The following is a 6,154-nucleotide window of genomic DNA, read 5'->3' as shown; positions in this document are numbered from 1 at the left end:
GGCAATCCACTCACCTCAGCCTCCCACATTAGGAGTTTTTGAAGTAAAAGATAGTATTTGAGGTCTGACAATTCAGTTCATGAACCATCCCAGAAAAAGCGCTACACATCTCGTTGCTTAATGTCACTCCAGTCAGCTGGGCTCAGTGGCTCACCTTGTAATCCCAGCACTTTGGGAGGCCGAGGCAAGTGGATTGCCTGAACCTGGGAGTTGGAGACCCACCTAGGGAACTTGACGAGACCTCGTCTCTACAATAAATAAAAAATTAGCCAGGCAAGGTAGCACGCGCCTGTAGTTCCAGCTACTTGGAAGGCTGAGGCGGAAGAATCACTGGCGCCCAGTGGGTCGAGGCTGGGGTGACCGGGAGCGTTCCACTGCACTCCAGCCTTGGTGACAGTGAGATTTCAACTCAAAAAAAAAAAGTATCACTCCAGTCACCTTGGGAAGCTACACACTGACACCAGCGCCTAGTTCACCCATCAAAGCAATTTTGGAGCTCTCTTTCTGGAATGGTCATCAGAGATGTCATCGAGAGAATGTTGGAGTTTGAACTGGAACAACAAGCAAACATTACATTTTGTGTTAAAGTTGGCAAGAGTGGGAGTGAAATCAGGGGCGTGTTAGTTCAAGTTTATGGGGATAAGACCATGAAGAAAATGGCAGTGTGCAAATGGATTAAAGAGGGAGAGAAGACCGGGCTCAGTGGCTCAGCCTGTAATCCCAACACTTTGGGAGGCCGAGGTGAGTGGATTGCCTGAACCTGAGGGTTCGAGACCCGCCTGGGCAACTTGGCCAGACCTCATCTCTACAATAAATCAAAAATTAGCCGGGCATGTTAGCGCGCGCCTGTAGTTCCAGCTACTTGGAAGGCTGAGGCGGAAGGATCACCTGAGCCCAGCAGGTGGAGGCTGCGGTGGCCGGGAGCGTGCCACTGCACTCCAGTCTGGACGACACAGCGAGACTCCAACTCAAAAAAAAAGGGAGAGAACGCGTCCCTGATGAAGACAGGTCAGGATGTCCAGTAACGAGCAGAACTGATGAAAATATTGCACCCGCGCCTTTGGGAGGCTGAGGTGAGTGGATTGCCTGAGTCTGCGGGTTCAAGACCCGCCTGGGCAACTTGGTGAGACCTCGACTCTACAATAAATCAAAAACTAGCCAGGCGTGGTAGCGCGTGCCTGTAGTTCTGGTTACTTGGAAGGCTGAGGTGGAAGGATCGCCGGAGCCCAGTAGGTCGAGGCTGTGGTGGCCGGGAGCGCCCACTACACTCCTGTCTGGGCGACAGAGTGAGACTCCAACTCAAAAAAAAAAAAAAGATTCATACAAAGCAGTGGGAAAATGAGCAAAATTGTAATATTTGATTACTAATTGTAGTGAAAAGACAGAATCAAATTAACGTTCAACAAAGGGACTTGGTTATGTGGATGAGACCTCTTTTGACAGATTATGGCTACTAGAAAGTATGATCTAGAAGAATATTGGTTGCCAACATGGCACAGGATGAAATCTACTCCGTGTTTCCCTTCTCTCCACTTCTGGACATGGTAGCGTTTCACTTCCTGTCCGCCTTGTGACTGGATGGGGGGCCCCGTGCTTATTGCGGTCAATGAATTAACTGTGAATGAGCAGAGGTGACACATGAGACTCCCAGGCCGGGTCATTTGGGTGTTGATGCTACACACCTTCCTGGGACTTTGTGGATGGGAACCAGAAACATGCAAAGTGGCAGCTGCACGGTCAGCTTGGGTCCCCGCGTGAGTCTGATGGCCTGAGCCATTCCAGGAAACTTCAGTGAACACGTGGTGTCAGCAAGGGTTTTGGCAATACTGGAATCCTAACATGGTGTATTACTTCAGCATAAATGCACAGCTCTTTGAATTCTCACAAACTGAGCCAACATCTGGGTCACGCTTGGGCTCAGTCACTAGACACCTAACCACAGATAAAGAAGACTTACTGTATTTTGAGAGAGAGACAGAGAGCGCACACACGCTCACATAACTTGTATTATAGTATATTGTTATAACTGTTCTATTTCATTATTGGTACTGGTGCTAATTTCTTACTGTGCCTATTTTTTTTTTTGAGTTGGAGTCTCACTCTGTTGCCCAGGCTGGAGTGCAGTGTCACGCTCACGACCACCCTAACGTCGACCTGCTGGACTCTGGAGATCCTTCCACCTCACCCTTCCAAGTAGCCAGAACTACAGGCGTGCACCACCACACCTGACTAATTTGATTTATTGTCGAGACAAAGTCTCCCCGAGTTGCCCAGCCTGCTCTCGAATCCGCGGGCTCAGGCAATCCACTCGCCTCAGCCTCCGATTACAGGTTACAGTGCTGGGATTACAGGCTGAGCCACCTAGCCCAGCCCTATTTGTGTGTGTGTGTGTGTGTGTGTGTGTGTGTGTGTGTGTGTGTGTGTGTGTCAGGGTCTCACGTCGCCCAGGCTGGAGTGTAATCACAGCTCACCACAGCCTTGACTCCTAGACTCAGGTAATCCTTTTGCCTTAGCCTGCCAAGTAGCTGGAACTACAGACACCATACTTGGCTAATATGCCTTAGTTGGAAATTAACTTTATCATAGGTATGTATAAGAAAAACATAATACCATGTATACATGGCTCAGTACATTCACAGTTTTAGACGTCTACTGGGGTTCTTGGAATTTGTTCCCCAAGAATAAGAGGGGCACTGCTGTATACTCTTTTTTTTTTTTTCATTAATCAGTATTTTTTTATTATGGTTTTGTGGGGTACAGTTAAGGGTTAGGTGTACAATGACGTTTCATTCAGGCACCCTGTAGATAAGAAGTGTTTTCCCATCCCCCGACAGATATTTGCTACTGTTAATCCCATCCCCCTCCCCCCCATAGTTTCCCAGTACCATCAGTCATTTCTGTATACTCTTTATTTATAAAGAGTTTAGTTTCTTTATATATAGGTTTGTTGTGTCTTCTAGATATGAGTCTCCCATAGAATTTTTTTTTTGAGTTGGGGTCTCACTTTGTCACTCAGGCCAGAGTGCAGCTGCACGCTCATGGCCACCGCAGCCCGACCTGCTGGGCTCAGGCGATCCTTCCACCTCAGCCTTCCAAAAAACTGGAACTACAGGTATGAACTACCAAGCCCAACTAATTCATAGAATGTATGTGTTGTGAATATCGTCTCCCTTCAGTGCATTGCTTTTCATTCTTGTGGTAGTATCTTCTTTTTTGAATAGAAGTTTTAGATTTTAATATGGTCCCGTTTGTCTGTTTTTTATGGTTAGTACTTTTATGTCTTGTTTTTAAAAGTTTTGCCTACTCCAAGGTGAAGGAGAATTTTGTTTTATCTTTCACATTTAGATCTGCAGTCCACTTGGAATTAATTTTTGTGTGTGGTATGAGAAAAGGATCGAGATATACAAATGATCCCCAACTTACAATGGTTCAACGTAATGATGTGTTGACTTTATGATGGTGCAAAAGTGATATGTGTTCAGCAAAAACCATACTTTAGTCCGGGTGTGGTGGCTCACGTCTGTGATTCCAGCACTTTGGCAGGTGGAGGGTTCAAGACCAGCCTGGACAACTTGGCGAGACCTCATCTCTACAATAAATCAAAATGTTAGCCAGATGTGGTGGTCACACCTGTGGTTCCAGCTACTTGGAAGGTTGAGGTGGAAGGATCGCCTGAGCCTAGCAGGTCGAGGCTGTGGTGACCGTGAGTGTGCCACTGCACTTCAGCCTGGGTGACAGAGTGAGACTCCGATTCAAAAAAAAAAAAGATACTGTGCTTCAGGTATTCGTAAGCCATTCTGTTTTTCACTTTCAGCATAGTATTCAATGAATTACATGAGATATTCAGCACTATCTTATAAAATAGCTTTGTGTTAGATAATTTCGTCCAACTGTGGGCTAATGTAAGAATTCTGCGCCGGGCTCGGTGGCTCAGCCTGTAATCCCGCGCCTTTGGGAGGCTGAGGTAAGTGGATTGCCTGAGCCCGCGGGTTCGAGACCCGCCTGGGCGGCGAGACCTTATCTCTACCATAAATCAAAAAATCAGCCGGGCGTGGTAGCGCACGCCTGTAATTCCGGCTACTCGAAAGGCTGAGGCGGAAGGATCGCCGGAGCCCAGCGGGTCGAGGCTGCGGTGGCCGGGAGCGGCCACTGCACTCCAGTCTGGGCGACAGAGTGAGACTCCAACTCAAAAAAAAAAAAAAAAAAGAATTCTGAAGCCGGGAACAGTGGCTCACTCCTGTAATCCCAGCACTTTGGGAGGCAGAGGCAAGAGGATTGCCTGTGTCCAGGGGTTCGAGACCAGCCTGGGCAACTTGGTGAGACCTCGTGTCTACAATAAGTCAAAAAAATTAGCTGGGCATGGTGGCTCACACCTGTGGTTCCAACTACTTGGATGGCTGAGGCGGAAGGATCTCCTGAGCCCTGCAGGGTGAGGCTGTGGTGATCGTGCCCCTGCACTCCAGTCTGGGCAACAGAGTGAGACTCTGACTCAAAAAAAAAAACAAAAAAAGAGTTCTAGAGTGGGGTCCCGGCAGCAGCGGCAGCGCCGTCCTGTTCTCTGGCTCTCCTCGCCATCTCTCCTCTTCACTTCCAGAAACACGGCCTCTGGTGTGGCTGTCTCTGATGGAATCATCAAGGTGTTCAATGACATGAAGGTGCGCAAGTCTTCCACACCAGAGGAGGTAAAGAAGCACGAGAAGGCGGTGCTCTTCTGCTTGAGGGAGGACAAGAAGAACATCATCCTGGAGGAGGGCAAGGAGATCCTGGTGGGTGATGTGGGCCAGACTGTCGATGACCCCTACGCCACCTTTGTCAAGATGCTGCCAGACAAGGACTGCCGCTATGCCCTCTACGATGCAACCTATGAGACCAAGGAGAGCAAGGAGGACCTGGTGTTTATCTTCTGGGCTCCTGAGTGTGCACCCCTTAAGAGGAAAATGATTTATGCCAGCTCCAAGGACGCCATCAAGAAGAAGCTGACGGGAATCAAGCACGAATTACAAGCAAACTGCTACGAGGAGGTCAAGGATCGCCGCACCCTGGCAGAGAAACTGGGGGGCAGCGCCGTCATCTCCCTGGAGGGCAAGCCTTTGTGAGCCCCTTCTGGTCCCCTGCCTGGAGCATCTGGCAGCCCCAGACCTGCTCTCGGGGGTTGCAGGCTGCCCCCTCCCTGCCAGACTGGGGGGGTTGGGGGGATCCCAGCAGGGGGAGGTCAATCCCTTGCCCCCGGTTGCCAAACAGCCCCCCCACCCCCTGGATTTCCCTCCCTCCATCCCTGACGGTTCTGGCCTTCCCAAACCGCTTTTGATCTTGATTCCTCTTGGGTTGAAGTAGACTGAGTTCCCCCCGGGCACCCCAGTTTGGGGGAGGCTGTATTTTTTTTAACTAAACCCTCATTCCCCACCTGTTCCTCTCCCTTCCCAGGCTGCCAACTTCTAACCGCATAGTGACTCTGTGCTTGTCTGTTTAGTTCTGTGTACAAATGGAATGTTGTGGAGATGACCCCTCCCCACGCCGGCTGGTTCCTCTCCCTTTTCCCTTGGTCATGGCCATTTATGGAAGCAGGACCAGTAAGGGACCTTCAATTTAAAAAAAAAAAAAAAGAGTTCTAAGCACGTTAAGGAAGCTAGACTAAGCTATGTCTAGTAGACTAGGTGTATTACTACTTATATATTCTACTTACAATGTTTTTAATTTAGATGAGTTTAATGGGACATAACCCCATGGTAAGTCAAAGAGCATCTGTATTTAAAAAAAATATATTTTGAGTCGAGGTCTCACTACTCACCCAGGCTGGAGGGCAGTGGCACAATCATAGCTCCCCGCAGCCTCGACTTTCTGGACTCAGTTGATCCTCCCACCTCAACCTCCCAAGTAGCTGAGTCTACAAGCACACACCCCCACCCCCAGCTAAATCTGTGATTTTTTTTTTTTTTGGTAGAACTTAAGTCTCATTATGTTACCTAAGCTGATCTGGAACTCCTGGGCTCAAGCAATCCTCATTCTTCAGCCTCCCAACATGCTGAGATTGCAAGCATCAGCCAGGACACCACTCTGTACTTTTTAAATGTTCAACACATGCCGGACTCGGTGGCTCAGGCTGTAATCCTGTGCTTTGGGAGGCTGAGGTGAGTGCATTGCCTGAGCCCGCGGG

The 6,154-nt window shown here is 49.0% G+C and overlaps 1 pseudogene across 1 annotated transcript; it reads left to right on the top strand.

Annotated features, from left to right (window-relative positions):
• The first annotated feature begins 4,539 nt into the window (after positions 1–4,539).
• On the top strand, positions 4,540–5,605 carry LOC103265503 (annotated as a pseudogene). Its single transcript, XR_002482252.1, has 2 exons — positions 4,540–5,178; positions 5,243–5,605. The product of XR_002482252.1 is annotated as a cofilin-1 pseudogene (transcript).
• The last annotated feature ends 549 nt before the right edge of the window (positions 5,606–6,154 follow it).

Source organism: Carlito syrichta, unplaced genomic scaffold (genome assembly GCF_000164805.1).
Source record: "Carlito syrichta isolate Samal-C Ts95f unplaced genomic scaffold, Tarsius_syrichta-2.0.1 Scaffold306627, whole genome shotgun sequence".
Lineage (NCBI taxonomy): Eukaryota > Metazoa > Chordata > Mammalia > Primates > Tarsiidae > Carlito > Carlito syrichta.
This window is presented reverse-complemented; position numbering and strand designations above follow the sequence as displayed.